We start from the raw sequence: 20,506 nt of genomic DNA, 5'->3' as shown, positions 1-20,506 counted from the left end.
AGGGGCCCAAGACAGAGGTGGAGTTGTCCAGAGACACAGGTGGAGGGGTCAATTGCACAGGTTAGGGTTCATCGCACAGTTAGAGGGGTCCATGACAAAATTGGAGGGCCCAGTATCATGGATGAAGAGATCCATGACTCAGGTGGAGGGAACCATAACATGGGTGGAGGAATCCAGAGCACAGAAGGAAGCATCCATGATACAGGTGGATGGGTCCAGTGACACAGATGGAGGGGTCTATGATACTGGTGGAGGTTTTTAATGATATGGGTGCATGGGTCTGTGACATGGGTGGAGTGGAACAGTGACACAAGTAGAGGGGTCCATGACACAAGTACAGGTTTCATGACATAGGTGGAGGTATCCATGACACATGTGGAAGGGTCAATGAACAGGTGAAGGGGTCCATGACAACCATGGCAGGTAGGGCCCCCACCTTGATGTCAGCACAGGTAAAAGGGTCCATGAAGCAGGTTGAGAGTTCCGTGATACAGGTGGAGGAGTTAATGATACAGGTGGAGGGATACATGACATGGTGGGAAGGGTCCATGGCACAGTTGGAGTGCTCAGTGTCAGAGGTGGAGGGGGTCCATGAAAAAGAAGGAAGGGTCCATGACACAGGTAAAGGGTTTCGTGACAAGGTTGGAGGGTCAATAACACAGGTGGAGGGGTCAGTGACAAGGGTTGATGGGTCCAGGGCATGGTTAGAGGGTCCATCACACCAGTGGAGGGATCAATGACACGGGTGAAGCGATTCATGACACAGGTGGAGGGTTCAGTGACATAGGCAGAGGGGCCCATGACACAATGAAGGGGTGCATGACACAGTTGGAGAGGTCCATGACATGTGTGTAGGGTCTATGACATGGGTAGAGGCATCCATGACACAGGTGGAGGGGTCCATGATACAGGTAGAGAGTTTCATGACACAAATGGAGGGGGTCCATGACACAGGTAGAGAGGTTCATGACATGGCTAGAGGGGTCCGTGACACAAATACAGTGTCCATGACATTTTGGAGGGGTCCATGACATGGATGGAGATGTCCATGACAAAGGTGGAAGTCTAAGACACAGGTGGAGTTTTCCATGACACTGGTGGAGGGTTCAGTGACATGGGTGTTGTCCATGACACAGGTGGTGGGGTACATGACAAGTGTGGAGGGTCCATACATAGGTGGACAGGCCAGTGACATGTAGAGTGGTCCATGACAGAGGTGGAGGGTTCATGATATATGTGGAGAGTCCATGAGAGGTAGAGGGTCCAAGACAGAGGTAGAGTTGACCAGTGACACAGGTGGAGGGGTCCATTGCACAAGTTAGGGCCCATGACACAGCTGGAGGGGATCATGACACAGTGGGAGGGATACATCACACAGATGGAGGAGTCCATGACAAGGATGGAGGAATCCATGACACAATTGACACAGATGGAGGGATTAAAAGACCATGACACAGGTGGAGGGATCCAGGGCATAGATGGAGGCATCCATGATACAGGTGGATGGATTCAGTGACACAGATGGAGAGTACATGACAAGGGTGGTGGGGTACATGACACAGGTGGAGACATGCATGTCAGGGGTGGAGGGTCCATGACACAGGTGGAAGCATCCATAACATGGGTGGAGGGGTCCATGACATAGGTGTAGCTATCTAATGACAAGGGTAGATAGGTCCATGACAGGGTATAAGAGGCCATTACACAGGTTAAGGAATCCATGACACAGGTGCAGGGGTCCATGACACAGATGGTGGGGTATATGACATACGTGGAAGTGTCCATGACACATATGGAGGCATCCACGACATGGCAAAGGGGTCCATGACATGGGTGGAGGGGTCAATGACACAGGTGGAAGGGTCCATAATATGGGTGCAGGGGTCCATGACACAGCTGGAAGATTCCATGATAAAGGTGGATGGCTCCATGACACATGTGGAGTGGTCCATGAAACAGAGTGGCCCAGTGACACCAGTGGAAGGTCCATTACAGAGCTGATTGGTCTATGACACAGGCGGAGGGTGAATAACATGGGTGGAGGGGTCCATGACATTCATGTTGTGGTCCACTTATACAGGTGGAGGGCATGACATGGGGGTAGAGTCCTTGACACAGGTGGAGGTGTCCGTGACACAGGTGGAGGGGTCCATGACAAGCATTAGGGATCCATGACAAAATTGGAGGGTCCAGTGTCGGGTGAAGAAATCCTTGACTCTGGTGGAGGGGACCATAACATGGGTGGTCATGACACAGATGGAGGCGTCCATGACAGGTGGATGGGTTCCTTGACACAGATGGAGAGTCCCTGACATGGGTGGTGGAGACCATGACACAGGTGGAGGCATGCATGACACTCGTGGAGGGTCCATAACACATGTAGAGGGTTCATGACATAGGTGAAGGGGTCCAGGACAGGGGTGGAGTGTTCCATGACAGGGGTGAAGGGTTCATTGACACAGCTGGAGTGTCCATGATATAGGTGGAGTGGTCCACAATAGGGGCGAAGGGGTTCAAGACATGGGTGGAGGTTTCCAGACAAGATTAGAGGGTCCATGACAGAGGTGGAGGGGTCTATGACACAGGTGGAAGGATCCACGACACAAGTGGAGGTATCTACGACAGGGGACAGGGGTGGAATGGTCCATGATGAGGGTGGGAGGCGTCCATAACAAGGGTTGAGTGTCTAGGACACAGATGGAGGGGTACAGAACATGGGTGCAGGTGTCCAGACATGAGTGGAGGGTCGCTGACACAGGTAAAGTGTCCATGAAACAGGTGGAGGGGTCCATGTCCCAGGTGGAGGTGTCCATGACAGTGATGGAGGGGTCCATGACACTGGTGGAGATTTTTAGAACACGGGTGTAGGGGTCCATGACACAGGTGGAGTTCTACAGTGACACAAGTAGAGGGGTCCATGACATGGGTTGAGAGGTCCATGACATGGAAGACAGGTCCATGACACAGGTGCAGGGTCCATGACACATACGGATAGGTCCATGACACAGGGGAAGGGTTCATGACATAGGCGTAGAGTCCATGACTCAGGTGGAGGGGTCCATGACACAGGTGGAGGGGTCCTTGTCACAAGTGGGCCATGATACAGGTGGAGGGTCCATGACACAGGTGGAGGCATGTAAGACATGGATGGAGGGTTCATGGCACAGTTGGAAGGTCCAGTAACAAAAGTGGAGGAGTCCATGACAAAGGAGAAGGAGTCCATGACATAGGTAAATGGTTTCATGACAAGTTTGGAGGGTCCATGACACAGGTGGAGGGGTCAATGACACAGGTGGAGTGTCCATGGCATAGGTGGAGGGGTACATGAAATGAATGGAAGGGTCCATGATGTGGGTAGATGATCCAGTGACACAGGTGGAGGGATACCTGACAGGTGGAGGGTTCATGGCACAAGTGGAAGCATTTATGACACAGGTGGAAGGGTCCATGACAGGTGGAGAGGTCCACAACAAATGTGGATGAGTACATGATGTGCATGGAAGTGTCCAGACATGGGTGAAGGGTCCATGACACAGATGGAGTGTCCATGACACAGGTGGAGGGTCTGGTGACTTAGGAGGAGGGTTCCATGTAAAAGGTAGTAGGTGTCAGGACACAGGTGGAGAGCTCCATGACACAGGTGCATGGTCCAGAGATACAGGTGGAGGGGTCCATGACACAGACAGAGGGGTCCATGACACATGTGGAGTTTCCATAACACAGGTGGAGGGCTCCATGACAAAGGTGATATCGTCCAGACATTGTTGGAAGGTCCATGACATAGCGAAGGTGTCCAGACACAGGTGGAAGGTCCTGTGACAGAAGTGCACAAGTTGATGACACAGGTGGAGGTGTCCGTAAACAGGTGGAATGTTCCATGACACAGGTAGAGGTGTCCATGACATGAGTAGAGGGGTCCACGACAAATGTGAAGGCGTCCATGACAAGGGTGGAAATGTTCAGACATGAGTAGAGGGTTTATGGTTGGGTTGGAGGGGTTCATGACATGGGTAGAGGGTACAGTGACACAGGTAGATGGGTACCTGACAGAGATGGAGGGTCCATGACCCAGATGGAGATGTCCATGACACATATGGAGGATCCATGTCAGGTGGAGGTGTCCATTACAGTGATGGAGGGGTTCATGACACTAGTGGAGGTTTTTATGACACAGGTGTAGGGGTCCATTACACATGTGGAGTGTCCATGATGCAGGTAGAGAGCTCCATGACAAAGGTGGAGGTGTCCAGATGTGGGTGGAGGGTCCATGACAAGAATGGAGTTGTCCAGACACAGGTGAAGGGTCTGTGACATGGCTAGAAGTGACATAAGTGAACAGGTTGATGACAAAGGCTAGGGTCCCTGACACAAGTGGAGGGCTCCATGACAAAGGTGGAGGGGACCATGACATGGATAGAGGAATCCAGGGTACAGATGGAGGCATTCATGATACAGGGGATGGGTCCAGTGACACAGAGGGTACATGACATGGGTGGTGGGGTCCATGACACAGGTGTAGGCATGCACGACAGGGGAGGAGGGTCCATGACATGGGTAGAGGCATTCATGACATGGGTGGAGGCATCCATGGCATTGGTGGAGTGGTCCAGTGACACAGGTGGAGGGTCCATGACACAGATGGTTGGTCCATGACAAGGTGGAGGGTTCATGACATGGGTCAAGGAGTCCATGACACAGGTGGAGGGGTCCATGCCTTGGGTGGAGGCATCCAGACATGAGTGGAGGATCCATGACACAGGTGGAGGTGTGAATGACATGAGTGGAAGGATGTATGACACAGGTTAAGGGGTCTACAACATGGGTACAGGGGTCCCTGACAGAAGTGGAAGGTCCATGATATGCGTGGACAGGTCCATTACACAGGTGAAAGGGTCCATGACATGGGTGGGGGTGTCCAGACATAGGTGAATGGTCCATGACACAGGAGTAATTGGTCTATGACATGGGTGAAGTAGTCCGTGACTCGGGGGGAATGGTCCCTGAAATGGGTGGAGGTATCCTTGACACAAGTAGTGGGTTCCATTACACACGTTAAGGGGTCCATGACATAGGTAGAGTGTCCATGACAAGGGTGGAGGGTCCATGACATGAGAAGGCGGCCAGTGACACAGGTGAACGGGTCCATGACTTGGGTGGAGGTGACCATGAGACAGGTGGAGGGGTTGATGACACATGTGGTATGGTCCATGACATGGGGGGACAGGTCAGTGACATGGGTGGAGGGTTCAGTGACACAGGTGGATAGGTCTATGACAAAGGTGAAGTGTCCATGACATAAGTGGAGGGGTTTGTGACAAGGGTGGAAGTGTCCATGACACAGATGAAGTGTCCATGACACAGGTGGAGGATTCATGTCACAGGTGGTAGTGTCCGCTACACTGATGGAGGGGGTCCAAGACACTCGTGGAGATTTTCATGACATGGGTATAGGGGTCCATGACATGGGTGGAGGGGTGCAGTGATACAATTATAGGGGTCCATGACACAGGTATAGAGGTCCATGACATGGTGGAGGGGTTCATGACACAGGGGCAGGATCATTGACATAGGTGCAGGGTTCATGACACAGGTGAAGGGGTCCATGGCATAGGTGGAGAGTACATGACAAAAGTAGAGGAGTCCATGACACAGGTGGAGGGTCCAGGACACACATGGAGTGTCCATGACACAGGGTGAGGGGTCCATGATACAGGTAGAGGGTTCCTTGACACAGGTGGAGGGGTGCATGACATAGGCAAATGGTCTAGGGACACAGGTGGAAGGCTCCATGACAAAGGTGGAGGTGTCCATACACTGGTGGAGGGTTCATGACATGAGTGGTGGTGCCCAGATGGGTGGAAGGTCCATGACATGAGTGGAGATGTTCAGATATGGGTGAAGGGTCTGTGACATGGGTAGAAGATTCAGTGATAGAGGTGGATGGGTTGAAGACATAGGTGGAGGTGTCCAGATATGAGTGGAGGATCCATGAGTCAGGTGGAAGTCTCCATGACAAAGGTAGAGGCGTCCAGACACAAGTAGAGGGTTCCTGACTCAGGTGGAGAGATCCATGACACAGGTGAAGGGGTCAGTGTCACAAGTGGAGTGGGTCATGATATAGGCGGAGGGTCCACGACACAGATGGAAGGACCATGACCGAGGTAGGGGAACCATAACACAGGTTGAGATGTCCATGACACAGGTGGAGGGGTCCATGTCCTGGGTGGAGGGGTCCATGACATAGCTGGAGTGTCCATGACACAAATGTAGGGAATCATGACACGTGTGGAGGGGTTCATGACATGGTTAGACACAGTAACACAAGTAGAGGGGTACTTGACACAGGTGGAAGGTTCAGTGACATAGATGGAGGGTTCCATGACATGGGTGGAAGGATCCATGACTCAGAAAGAGGGGTCCATGACACACATGGTGGGGTCCATGAAACAATTGGGAGGGTACAGTGACAAGGATGGAGGCGTCCATGACACAGGTGGAGATGTCCATAATGGTGGAGGTGTCCAGAAATGGTTGAAGGGTACAAGACACGGGAGCATGGTCCTGTGACACAGGTGGTTGGGTGTTAAGTCACAGGTGAAGAGGTCCATGACATGGGTGGAGTAGTCCATGACAGGGGGGCAGGTCCATGAAATGGGTGGTGGGTTCATGACACTAGTGGACAAGTCCATCACATGGGTGGAGGGTACCATGACATGGGTGGAGGGGTCCATGACACAGGTGGAGTGTCCATGACACAGGTAAAGGGGTTGATGACACGAGTGGAGGTGTCCAGACATGGGTGGAGTGACCATGACATGGGTAGAATATCTAGGGACACAGAAGGACGGATCCATGACACAGATGGACTGTTCATGACATAGGTGGAGGGGTCCATGAAAAGAGTGTAGGGGTCCATGACATGAGTAGAGGATTGAGTGACACAGGCGGAGGGTACCTGACACAGGTGGATGGTCCATGACACAAGTGGAGGGGTCCATTGCACAGGTGTAGGGGTCTATGACCTGGGTGGAAAGGTCCATGACACACGTGAATGGGTCAATGGCATGTATGGAGGTGTCCAGACACAGATGCAGGGTCCATGACACTGGTGGAGCATGCACAACACAAATTGAGGGGTTCATGACATGGATGGATGTGTCCATGACACTGATGGAGGGATTCTTGACCCTGGTGGTAGGGTCCATGACACAGGTAAAGCGTCCAGTGGCACTGGTAGAGGGGTCCTTGACACAGGTGGAGGGGTCCATGACACAGGCAGAGGGGTTCATGACACAAGTGGAGGGTCCAGTGACAGGGGTGGAGGGGTTCATGACAAGATGGGGACCATGACAAGGGTAGAAGGGTCCATGACACAGGTGGTGTGGTCCATCACACAACTGGGAGGTCCAGTGATACAGGTGGAAGGTTCGTGACACAGGTAGAAGGGTCTATGACACAGCTGGGATAGGGTTAGGATTAAGGTCAGGGTTACATGCAGGGTTCCATGACACAGATGGAGGGGTCCATTACACTGGTGGAGGGGTCCATGACACAGGTGGTGGGGTCTAGGACATGGATGGAAGGGTCCATGACATGGGTGGAGGAGTCTGTCACATGGAGTGGTCCATGACACAGGTGGAGGGGTCCATGACACAGGTGAAGGGGTCCGTGATAGAGTTGGAGGGTCCAGTGACAAAGGGGGAGTTGTCCATGTCCCAAATGCAGTGGTCCATGATACAGTTGGAGGGTTCATAACATAGGTGGAGGGGTCCATGACACAGTGGAGGGATTCATGTCATAGGTGGAGGTGTCCATGACATGGGTGGAGGGATTCATGCCACAAGTGGAGGAGTCCATGTAACAGAGAATGGGTCCATAACATGGTAGGAAGGGTCCATGACATGGGTGGATGGTTCCTTAACATAGGTGGAATGGTCCATGACACAGGCAGAGTGTTTATGACACAGGTGGAAGGGTCCATGACACAGGTGGAAGGGTCCATGACCAAGGTGGAGGAAACCATGACAGATTAGGGGTCCATTACAAAGTTGGATGGGTCCATGACACATGTGCAGGGATCTATGACATGGTTGGAGGGTTCTATGACAAGGGTGGTGGGATCCAAACACAGTGGTGGGGTCCATGACATGGGTGGTGTGGTCCATGACATTGGTGGATGGGTCCATGAAATGGGTGGAGGTATCCAGACATGTGGAATGTCCATGATACAGGTGGAGGTTCCATGACACAGATGAAGGGGTCCTTGACACACTTGGAGTGTACAGTGACACAGGTGGAGGGGTCCATGGCACAGGTGGGGGGTCTATGACACAAGTGGAGGGGTCCATAACATGGGTGGAGGGTACCTGACAAAGGTGGAAGGGTCAGTAACATAGGTGCATGAGTCCATGACACAGGTGGAAGAGTCCATGACAAGGGTGCAGACGACCTGGACATGGCTGGAGAATATCCTGACAGAGTCCCTAACACAGGTGAAGGGATTGATGACACAGATGGAGGTGTCCATGACACAGGATGAAGGTCCATGACATAGCTGGATGGTCCATGACATGGGTGGAAGTGTCCATAACACAAGTGAAGGGGTCCATGGCACAGGTGGAGGGGTCCATGTCACTGTGGAGTGGTACATGACACAGGTGGAGGTGTCAATTGCTCAGGTACAGGGTTCATGACATGGGCGGAAGTGTCCATGACATAAGTGAAGGGGTCCATGGCACAGGTGGAGGGGTCCATGTCACTGTGGAGTGGTCCATGACACAGGTGGAGGTGTCAATTGCTCAGGTACAGGGTCCATGACAGGGGTGGAGGGGTCCATAACACGGTAGAGTGGTCCATGGCACATGGAGTGGTAATGATACTGGTGGAGGGCCCATGACGCAGGTGGAGGGATTTATGAGACAATTGAAGGGGTCCATGACACAGGTGGAAGGAGAAATCACATGGATGAATGAGTCCATGACACAGGTGGAGGCATCCATGACATGGGTGGAGGGGTCCATGACACAGGTAGAGTGGTTCATGACACAGGAGGAGGGTCCATGACGTGGACAGAGGTGTCCATGACCTGTGTGGAGGGGTCCACGTTCACAAATTGAGTTGTCCATGGTACAGGTGGAGGGTCCATGACACAGGTGTAGGAGTTCATGACTCAGAGGGATTCATGTCACAAGTGGAGTAGTCCACATCATGGGTGGATGGGTTCATGACATGGCAGGAAGGGCCCATGACATGGGTAAATGGTTCCATGACAAAGGTGGAGTGTTTATGACACAGGTGGAGGGGTCTATGACACTGCTGGAGATGTCCAGACAAGGGTGAAGGGTTCATAACATGGACAGAAGGTTCAGTGGCGCAGGTGGACAGGTGCATGACATGGGTTGAAGTGTTCATGAGACAGGTGGAGGGTTCCATGACAAGGGTGGAGGAATCTATGACACACGTGGAGGGAACCATGACACAAGTGGAGAAGTCCATGACAAAGGTGGAAGGGTTCATGACACATATGCAGGGGTCTATGACATGACTGGAGTGTTCCATGACAGGGGTGGAGGGGTTCATGACACAGGTAGAGGGGTCCGTGATATGGTGGAGAGGTCCATGACAGGGGTGGAGGGTTCCATTACACAGGTGGAGGGGTCTGGGAGAGGACACTGGGGAAAGGGGCCTGGGACGAGGAGCGGGGAGGAGCTGGGAAAAGGTGCACTGGGAGGAAGGGATGGGAAAAGGCATCAGGGCGTTGGGGTCTCCCAGACTGCAACCTCAAGAGAGGTTGATTCTAGGTTACCTGACTTCTTGTTACTGTAGTGACAGCAGCTCTGGTTTCCAGGCCTCTGCGTCCTCATCTGGAGGCTGGCATCCATCCACACTTCTGTGAGCCACCTCCCATCCTTTTGAAATGAGGACTATATAAAATAAAGCTGTGAACAAGGTAATACTGCTATGAAAGATACAAGAATGTAAGATTGGATATATTTATAAATAACAGAAAGTAGAGACTATTCTAAAAGTTTTACATATGTACTATAAGCGAGTAAAGGTATAAAATATGAGAAAAGCAAATACATTTTTTTAAGTTAAGATGAATCTCGTCCTATGAATTTAAAAACGTATAAAGCTACGTATTTCTAGAGTAGACTCTTTATCAGGATGGAAGAACGGCAATCCCCAGCCAGGACTACAGAATCAGGCTGAAAGCCCTGGCCTCCAGGGCGAAGCACAGGCAGAAATAAAGCAGATTCATTCCCAGCACTGCTCCTTCCCTGTCCAGCTCCTGGCCTTTGAAACTCAAGCTTAAGTCACAACTAATGTTCTTTAAGTTACTCAAAGTGGCTTTTCAACTGCTGCAAGCATAGAAAAACAAAGGGCTGCTGTGTACTGCATGTCCACTGGGGCTGGACCAGAGTTTCTCAGGCACTGGTGTCCATCAGAACCATGTGGGGAGGATGCCCAGAGGCCCTAAAGGGAGGCCTTTATCTGCCCAAGCCCTGAGGCCTGGTCATCCTCAGCCCAGGTGGTTGTGATGAACTGCCCAGTGTGAGGGCTGAGGTGCCTGGCACCTGGTGTTCACCAGCTCATCTGACCCTTATCACACAAGACAGTGCCACATGGATGTGACAGGTGGAGAGACTGAGGCTCAGGGTGCCTATGGAGCCCACCCAAGGGCATAAAGCAAGAAGAAGAAGACCCGGTGTTAAAACCCAGACATGTCTACTACAGCTCTGTCCCTCTCTCCTCCAGCACATGGGACCCGAACTTCCCCTCTGCTTCTTAGAAAAGAGCAGCCAAGGACTATCTGTCTCTCCACTGAGCCTGCAAAGCAAACCCCGTGCTGCTTCCAAGACTTACAAAGATGGTTTTGTTTTGCCTTTAAAAAAATACAAACGCAGTGGTTTGTGAAGCCTTCTTTCCTGGAGGACCCATTCACTGAATCCCCACTGTATTACCATCCTCAAGTCTGCAAGACAGTCCAATACTTTTCAGAAACACGTAATCAAGACCCATAGGGGAGCCCGCAGTTGGAAGAGAACTTCCAAAGGGCTAGTCCCTGCCAGTAGGGCTTCCTGAGGTGTGCTGCCAGGGGAGTGAGGTGTAAACAGAGGTGGACTTTCTAGACTGCCAGGAAGGAACAGGGTAAAGCATGTCCATGAATATTAACACCAGTGGACAAGGGGAGAAGAGGACCAGGGAAGTAAGAGGGACTTCTGGTCACTATGCACAGAGAGAAAAGTGCACCAGAGAGGCTCTAAGCCTATTAAGGAAGGAAGGCTGGAATGGTTTTGCCTGCCCATGGGAAGAGCAGCAGAAACCATAACAGTTTATAAACAGTTCTACACAAGAGAGATTCACAAGAAGGTGCTGTGAAGATGGCAAGAGATATGGAGGAGAGGAACACACAGAGCTCCGCAGGAGCAGTGAGAAACCTGAACTTCACTGCTACTGCCCTCGATTGGAAGATGTGACACATTCTCTGTCAAGATCACAGGAATGGGGTGACAGCTTTCTTTCTAGCTCTGCCATAGGCTGGTATGAATCCCAGTGATCAGCCTTAACTGAGTCCCTGGAGCACCTGCTGTGAGGGCTGGTGCTCTGGTGTGAGGTGCAGCGAGGGCAAGTGCAGCCCTGGCTCTCGCTCCAGAGGACAACCTTTGGTTTGTCTGAGGTCGCGAGTCTGACCACCTCCTCGGGTCTGAACAACTGGTCTGCTGCCATCAGTTTCCCACCTTAAGAGAAGAATTGCTTTAACATTTCTTCAAGGATGTGTCCTGCCTCCTGTGCCTCATTGGATCACACATAGTAACTGGTTTTTAATCTCCAGATCAATACTGTTCAAACTGCAGCCCATGAACCGTGATCATCATGGCCTTTTAAACAACTGAGTACATCCCAGCCAGCATTAAAAAAATAAAGCAGAACACAAAAAATAATTTCAGACCACATCCTTCTTACCAGGGACCTACTTCATGGTGATGCCCAGTGCGAATGCAAGAGTATCCATGTATGCTGAGTCCCAGCACCAGTGCGTTCCTTCTTTGAACCAAGTGCTTGGAAGCTGGTCCTGTGTCAAGCTTCCAGAGACTCTGCTGTGCAGAGCTGGCTGGAGCTTCTCTCTCTCCTAGCATATCTCACACCCTGTGGGTGACCATGTAGTCCTGTGCTCTCCTTGTGAAGCTTTCTTTCAGCCATTCTTTCCGTCATCTACAAAAGGATCAGCAGATGGTCATTTTGGGCAGATGCTGGACTTAAAGCTGCAAATTGCACCTGCCTGCAACCCAGCCTTTCCTGGGCAAGAGGAGAGTCTCTGCAGGTGTGCATTCTGCCAGCTCAGGAGTGGGTGCTTCCCTGTCCACCCACCTGGGACATCCAGGTCAAACTCTTCACCACACTCCTCTCCCATCCAGGCTACTCCATGCTGTCTGGTTCTAGCTGCCTCTTCTACCTCTGTCAGTGTCTGTCAGTGCCCTGGAAATCCTGACTCCCTGTCCCTCATCTCCAAAGTGACTGTCTGCTGCTCCCCCAAGCATGTCCTCTGCAGGTCCTGGGATCTCTGCTGCCTTCTCTCTTTCCAGCCTCTCTGGGCCGCAGCTGGTTCACAGCCCACCTCCCTGTTCCCTCTTGCTCTAGAGCAGAATTCTTCTATTCTTCTTTGCAGAAAAGACTTTGTCTTTCTCCCAAATTTTCCTTTCTTAATTTTAGTCCATTATTCTTAGTTACGCCACTGATACCACCATAAATAACACTTAAAACTGGCAAAAAATGAAGAGCATCTTTCCTTACTTAAGACTGTGCATTTAAATTTGTGCTTGGTCATCACTTAGTCTGACTGTTCATTATTGAACTCTAGCAGCTGACTGGAGTGCATGTTGCTGAGTACCAGCCAAGTGACTGGAAAGCACTACCTTCCAACAGAGGATACTGATCATCCTATTGCTGAGAAAACCCAGAGAGGAATGTGAACTGAATGGCCCCCTTCACCTTCCTCTGACTTTGTCACACAGGAAGTGGAGCAAAGGTCTTGGCTATGGCATTTTCTTTGGCATGACACCTGGCTGCTTCATTTGCTCATTGACACCAAGTTCTAACCTGGCCCTTGGCCCTTGATGGAGTGTTAGGGGCAGCAGGGGAGAAAAAGAGCTGGCCTGCTCCCTGCCCTGGGGAAACAGTCCTGTCCCAGCAGCTGAGCCCTGCAGCCCCGCACCACCCTTCAGGGGGTGGAAAGAGTGGCCATGGGGGAACCACAGCTGTGGTCCTGAGTCAGAACAAGGCCCTCAGGGAAATCTGACCTGCAGATGTGTGTCCAGGAAGGAGCAGAGATTTCTTAGAATACTCCAGAAAAGGAGCAAAACATCCAACGTGGGGTGCCTGAAGGGTGCTCCTGGGGGGACTGTTGCTGGTAGAGGGAGGTTTAGTTTTTCTCCTGCAGCCAACCCTACTTGAGGACCCTCAGGGTGGGGTTATGGTCCAGGTTTATTTTAAGAGATTACTGAGAAAGCAGGGTAGGTCATGTGAGCAAGACCATTTGGAGTCACTGCAAACTGCAGGTAGGCAGTTGTATAGGGGAGAGGCAGTTTCTTCTGTCCTTGAGAAGAAAAAGGTCACCAAAGAGGGAGGGAGAGAGAAAGAGAGGGGGGAGGGAAGGAGGGAGAAAGTGATAGAGGGAGAAAGAGGTAACAGGAGGGGGAAGAGGGAGAGAGAGAGAAAGTGGGAGGGGGGGAAAAGGAGGGAGGGAGAAGGGGAGAGAGAGGAAGGGAGAGGGAGAGGGAGAAAGAAAGAGGGAGAGGGAGGGAGAGGGAAAGGGGGAGGAAGGGAGCGGAAAGAGAGAGGGAGAGATAGAGATGGAGGGAGAGGGATGGACAGAGATAAAATAATTGCTTCTTTTCAAAAGATATTTGTTATATGAGAGAGCATCTTAAAATGGATGTTTTGAAGTATTTCCACTGATGTGTGGTTTCTTTGTTAGACATATATATGCCACACTTGTTGAATGTAGAGTTTTTTTTTTTTTAACACATTTGAGGCTTTTTCATGTCAAGCATTTTGAGGTTATGGAGTTAGCTGGGGGTGTGGGCACACCTAGCACGCACACAGGTGGCAGTTACCTGGGGGTGTGTGCACACCTAGCACGCACACTGGTGGCAGTTACCTGGGGGTGTGCACACCTAGGATGCACACAGGTGGAAGCTATCACATCACCCTGTCTTCCACCACAGCTAGAAGTGTGGTGCTCACTTCACAGGTGAAGAAGGAAGGCTCCATGTGACTGAGCAGCCAGGACCAGCCATGAGCCTGTCCTTCCTCATGACCTTTCCTCTTCCACCACATCTGTCCCCCAAGCCACCCCCGTGACTCCTGGGCCACTTTCTGGGCGTTCTTGGGATTTTCCAAACACAGCATGAATGTTCCGCATGGAAGCCAGGAGTTTTTGCTGATGAGTGACCTGAAGGCCAGGCCCACAGAGAGCCCTCAGGAGGTCTCATATGAAGGCAAAGGCAGAGCACCCTTGTTCATCATCACGCTGGAAGAATGCCACATGTTTCCGAGAGGCACGTGTGGCCTGAAAGCACTTGTGAAAACACACAGGACAAAATAGACACTGAGATGACACAGAATTGAAGCTGTCCCTTTCCTGTGACCCCACCAGACAAGGCAGATGGAGAGTGGCCTTGCATACACCCTAAGACCTGGGGCACAGCTGCTGTGTGGTGGCTGTTCTGTGAGATCCATTCCTGCAGTGCCTGTTGGGACTCCGTGGGTTTTTTTGTCTGGATCTAATGTTTTTCCTATATATTTCCATTAAAAATCATTAATAAGAAGAAAACAGAACCTTGAGAGGTACTGCATATGGCTGCGATATTTGAAGAATCTAAACATAGAAAAATAGCTTACCCGTCAACAAGAGCAGACAGAAGGGTGGAAGATCTGGGGGTCCAAACATGCCTTTCTTATTTGGTTCTACAAAATTAAAATAAGAAATTATCACATTTGTGAATCTTGAATGTGAAAATCTAAATATCTAGAAAGCTAACTTTCATTATTATACAGGCTCATTTCAAGACCTGGCAGAAAGTCAGGTTTATCAAAATGCACCCTCTTTTAATAGGTATGAGGCTACTAAAACAATTCTCAATTGTTTTTTCCAAATTGAGATCTTGAGATGTGTTTTGCCAAATTTGCCTGCAGCCTCGTATTCCTTAATGCTGGGGTGCACTTGTTATCCTGCTGGACTTAAAATTAACTTTTAGAAGTGAAATCCCTTCTGAGCACAAAGGGCTCTGGCCACTTGGGGTGAAAAGCTGGCCTGAGGGGCCCATGGTATTTCTGTGGAGCGCAGGTGCACTGCAGCGGCAGAGTCGGCTCCTGGCCCAGAGTGCTCATCTGAATACAGCTGTTCTGACCCTAAGCTTCAACTCCAAAGTCCTGGTCAGGCTAATCTCAGGGAATAGCACAGCATTTCAGCTCAGCGGCTGCTGTTCTGTTGCGGCTACACAACTCGCCTATGGAGGACCCATAGAGGTCACTGTTGGCAAGAGTCACTTCAAAAGTCATTGAAATGACTGGTAACACATGATTAAACATTACACATCACTAATCAAGGAAATCAAAGAAAACCTGAGACACTTCACCTGTTACACTGGACATGTTTCAGAGCATAAGTTTTGATTGGTTTAGTTTTTGTGAGCTGGACACATTTTCTGCTGGGGCAGGGAGTGGACATCTATTATAACCCTTTCAGAAGAAAATGGGCAATCCTCCAAAATCTTTGAACGTGTTTACTCTTGACATCCATTTGATGTCATAATGTATTTGGAGACATTTGTCCTGAGAAAATAATCCAAACTATAGCAAGAGATTTGTGTCGACAGAGCCTGCATCCTACCTCTCCTGTAACAGCAGAGACTGGAAATGACAAACTCCTCACATTCCAAACTCCCTTCTGGAGGACACGAGTCCAACCCTTGCTTCCCTCTCACCTTCTGTGTTCTCCCAGAGCTTGGGCACTCGGTGCTGGCCGAGGCATCGAAGCCCCAAAATCATTTGTGCGTTTCTTCTCTGACCTCTGCCTGTCCTTCTAGGCTGTGAGCTATCTGCAGGCGGGATCCTGCCCCGCATGAGATACAGCAGTCACAAGAGTCTGTGGAGCCTGGGTGCTTCCGCCTCCTCCCTCCATCACTGTGGCCCAACCGGAGCAACAGGGCCTCTCAGCAGGAGTATGTGCCCACTCTCTTGGGGGTGGTGGAGGGTCACACCTCAGGACCCCATGCACAGGGGCGGTGCCCTCAGGCTGGGCCTCCAGAGGTGCCAGGCTCTTCCCATCCTTGGAGTGCAGCCCCACTCCTGCCCGCCCTATGGGGCTGTTGTCATTTTATTGACACTGATGTCAGAGTTTTGACTCACAATGTCTCTCAAAGACTCATGTGCTGAATGCTTTGTCCCACACAGCCAAGTTCAGAGGTGGGACTTTGGGGAAGTGACTATATGGTCAGGGCTCTGACCTCATCAGTGAATCATCACACTGGTAGCTGAATGGACCCAGGGAGGAGGTGGAATCTGCAGGCAGTGGAACATGGTCAGAGGGAGTAGGTCCAGGTGGTGTGCCCTTGGGGACTCTATCTTGCCCTGCCCCTTCCTCACTCTCTGCTCCCTGCGGCCATGAGCTGACAGACTTCCTTCCACCATGTCCTTCCCTCATGCTGTTCATCCTCACCTCAGGCCCAGGGCAGTGCCGCAGGCCAGGTAGAACCTCTGGAGCTGCAAGCCAAACTGATCGTCCCCCTCTGAGTTGTTTCTCTCAGGCGTTTGTCACAGCGATGGAGGGCTGGCCGACACAGTATCTGCAGTTCACCAAGGCAAACGATTACGGCCAATGTCAAGGGCTTGTTGGTGTCTCTGCCTTCTCACTACTCTGCACTCAGCTTTGAAGGCAGGAGCTGACTGTGCATCTCTGCAGCTCTAGTGCACACAGCAGTGTGGCCCACACTGGCAGCTGAAAAATCATTAAGTAGAGGAGAACAAAGCAGGCAGGGGCAGCAGGTGAGGCCACCAGACACTTGGGCGTGAGATGCAGAGAAGGAAGAGAGAGGAGAAGGGAAGAAACCATTGCCAGAACTACTCTCCTGAGGCTGGTCAGAAAAGATGCATTCAGAGATGCCTGAGGGGCACCATCACAGTACCCCAGAGGTGACATCTGAAGAGAAGCAGAGGAAAGGGCAGTGGAGGCATGCTTGGGCAGGGTGAGCCACAGGAAGAAGAGATCCCACATCCACCACCCAGGTCCAAAGCTGAAGTTCACAGAAAGCAAGCAAACAAAACCCCAAACCTCCACCCTAATAAAGCAAAAGAAACATGAACCACATTTTTAGAACTTCAGTTATTTTAGGCAACACTCTCTAGAATGTGCAGAAGTACTGGAGTTTCATAAAGAATGTGACAGACTGAGATTGGGACACAGTCAATGAGTGACTGTCCCTGATAAGCTGCAGCTGGATTTCTCTACTCTTGAGATCCCTGACCCCAGAACAAAACTGGCTGCTCCAGTCAGGTCCCACCCAGACAAAGCGCCCCCCCCCCCATGCTTGGGGAGCTGTGGGCAGCAGGAGGAGGACATTAGCACAGATGGTTTGCCCTCCTTGCTGAATCCCCCCAGCCATGCTCCTCCTGAGCCAATGTGATCAGATCATTCAGAGGGGGACAAGAAGAGAGAGGAAGGAGAGAGCAGAAGCCCCTGAGATCCAAATTTGGATTTTACTGTGAAAGTCCCAATGAGTTTTAAGCAGAGAAAGAATGTGGCCTGATTTCTGTTTTTAAGAGATCAAGTAGCCATGCAGTGAGTGGATTGGATGAGCCAAGACCAGTAAAGGGCCAACAGGGGAGAAGAAAGGCAGCTTGACTCTGACTGCAGGAAGTGGCATCAACAGGGATGTGGAGCAGGCAGGGGAGGATGCTGCCAGCCCTCTGCTGAGCAGCCCACTGGTGCTGGTGCTGAGCTGGGAAGGGGCACAGTCAGGCCCTTGACAAGATGGTATGCTGCAGCAGGCTCACAAGGAGCTCTGTGGAGGGTGGGCAGAGTCAGGGAGACCAACTCAGAACAGCACAGGGCTGCAGGACCAGTGCCCAGGGAACCAAGGGAGTGGGGCTGGTCAGTCCCAGAGCTGAGGGCTGCTGCAGTGACCACAGCCAAAAAGGATTGTCCCACAAGAGCCTTGACTCTCTCAGTAGGACTGCCACATGATCTACCCAAGGTTGGTCACAGGAGGGGATCAGGGACTCAGGCCCACTGCCCTTTCCTGCCCTCCACCCTCCTGCCAGTGCCTCCATTGATGAACCCCAGGCAGAAGCCAGAATCCACAGTTGGCTACTGGTGCTACCCATAGGGGCCACCCCAAGCACAGCAAAGGTAGCCACAGTGGAGATGGCTGGGGTGCAAAGGGAGAGCCCTTGTCTCAGGAAGCCCAGAGCGTGCTGCTGTGTGGGTGGGAATCAAGCCACAGCATGCATCACCAACTTCAGACACTTGTGGCAGACAACTGACACTTCAGGTAGAGGAGTCTGCACCTTGAGAGTCATGTTGGGGAGTGAAGCTGCCAGTTGCTTTCGAAGCAGTGGGGTGAGCTGAGGGAGGCTGTGGGAAGAGTCACAGAGCAGGAGAGAGAGCTGGAGGGCAGTGTTAGGTTGCAGAGCAGAGACAGGGAGACTGGAGGACAGTTCTGGAAAAAAGCCAGAAGAGAGTGAAGCTGAGGATGTCCAAGGAGAAGAAGTGGAGAACGATAGAGGGCCATGGATAGGTCGAACGAGGATTGTGGACTGCCCACTGGTTCCAGGGCATGAAACACAATACCAACACCTTCGCTTTTCAAACTCATATTTAAAAAGCTTTAAACAGTATATGTTCTACAACAACTATAGAGGACTATAAACTTTTAAAACTAGCAAACAACAATCTGCTTGGCAGTTTTAATCACATAAAATCAGATCCACAATCAATCTGGGCAACAAGTTCTACCACAAAGACCCACAGGGTGGCGAGGCTGGGGAGGTGACCATCTTGAGGGCTCTGCCCGCAGGAACGAGAGGTGTCCTATGGAAGGGCTTGTGAGGGAGTCACCTCCCTTGCCCTGTTCCTTCTGCCATGAGGACACATTTCTCTTCTTTGGAGTGTTATGGAGCACAACTTAAGCACAGACCCATCACTACTGAGAAGGTTAAATTTAAGAGTCTTTTTTAGCTGGCTGGCTCTCACACAACACCCCAAAAATGGCTATTGGGTGAACAGCCCCAACCACAGGGTTGCAGGGGTTTTTATACCTTAAGTCAGTATGTCAAACATAAGTGTCTGTTGCTATGATTCAAAGTTACAAGCTAACATCATGAGATCTGAAATCATCAGCAGAGAGGGAAATTTAGGTACAAACTAAAGAATGGTTACTAACATCCACACAATCACTGTTGACATCACCGTTAACATGGTGCATTGCTTAGGAAAAATAGGAACCAAAAAAGAAAGATTTTTTTTATCATATAAGAACTGTCATTTTGTCATTTTGTATTGCTAAGTAACTGATGATAGGTACAAAGGTGAGGTGTTTCCATGGGAAAAGCTAAGCAACTGTTGATGGGTACAGAGCAGGGTGTTCCCATGGGAGAAGCATTTCCTATGTAACATGAAGTCTCAGAGCAAAATGGATTCTGTGTAGTCATTGCCCATGTAGCCTGGCCTGTAACATTTCCATGGAGTCAAATCTGTCAACCTGTCACGTTCCCCACTGGTTTTATGTGCATAATCAAATCATTGATTCATTATTACTATAGAGATGATTGTAGTGGGTGTGTAACACCATTAATTTAACAGATTGGATTCTATCTCTAACATATTTAAACAGTTTATCATGCATGGCCTGATTAAAAGTCCCATAATAATTATTATGAGAGGTTCTGCCATTGTGGTTATTAAACCAGGGGGACCAAGAGAACAGATTTTGGTACTAATTCCTATTTTGGCTTTTCCTCCCTTTTCTTGAGTCTTTTCCTAATCAAAGATAAACTATCACGAATGACACCTGAGTGGTTAGTATAGAAACAACAGGTCTCCCCTAAGGCCAAACATACTCCTCCTAATTTTAAAAACAGTACATTTAACCCTCTTCTGTTTTGTAAAACTACCTTAGCAAGTGAATCAAGGGAATTTTTTTAAGTGACTTACAGAGCTTTTTAAATTTACTTTAGGTTATATCTATTTGTCTACTTACAGTGTTGAAATTTTGGTCTCCTATAGTGAATGCAATGGTGCCTACAGCAGTGGAGCCAGCTCTACCTAATCCCATTAAGAGGGGAACTAAGACAGGGGCCACTCATTTATATGGTTGTATTAACCCCAGATAATCCCTTTCTCCCTCCCCATAATAGTACACCTGGGGAATGACGTGAACAGTAACCCAGAATTCATCCCATTTGGTAATCTCGAAAAGCTGAAGGGCCAGGTATGGAGTTACTC

This window comes from Sciurus vulgaris (genome assembly GCF_902686455.1).
Source record: "Sciurus vulgaris genome assembly, chromosome: 12".
In the NCBI taxonomy this organism is placed as follows: Eukaryota; Metazoa; Chordata; class Mammalia; order Rodentia; family Sciuridae; genus Sciurus; species Sciurus vulgaris.
Note: the sequence above shows the minus strand (reverse complement) of the source record.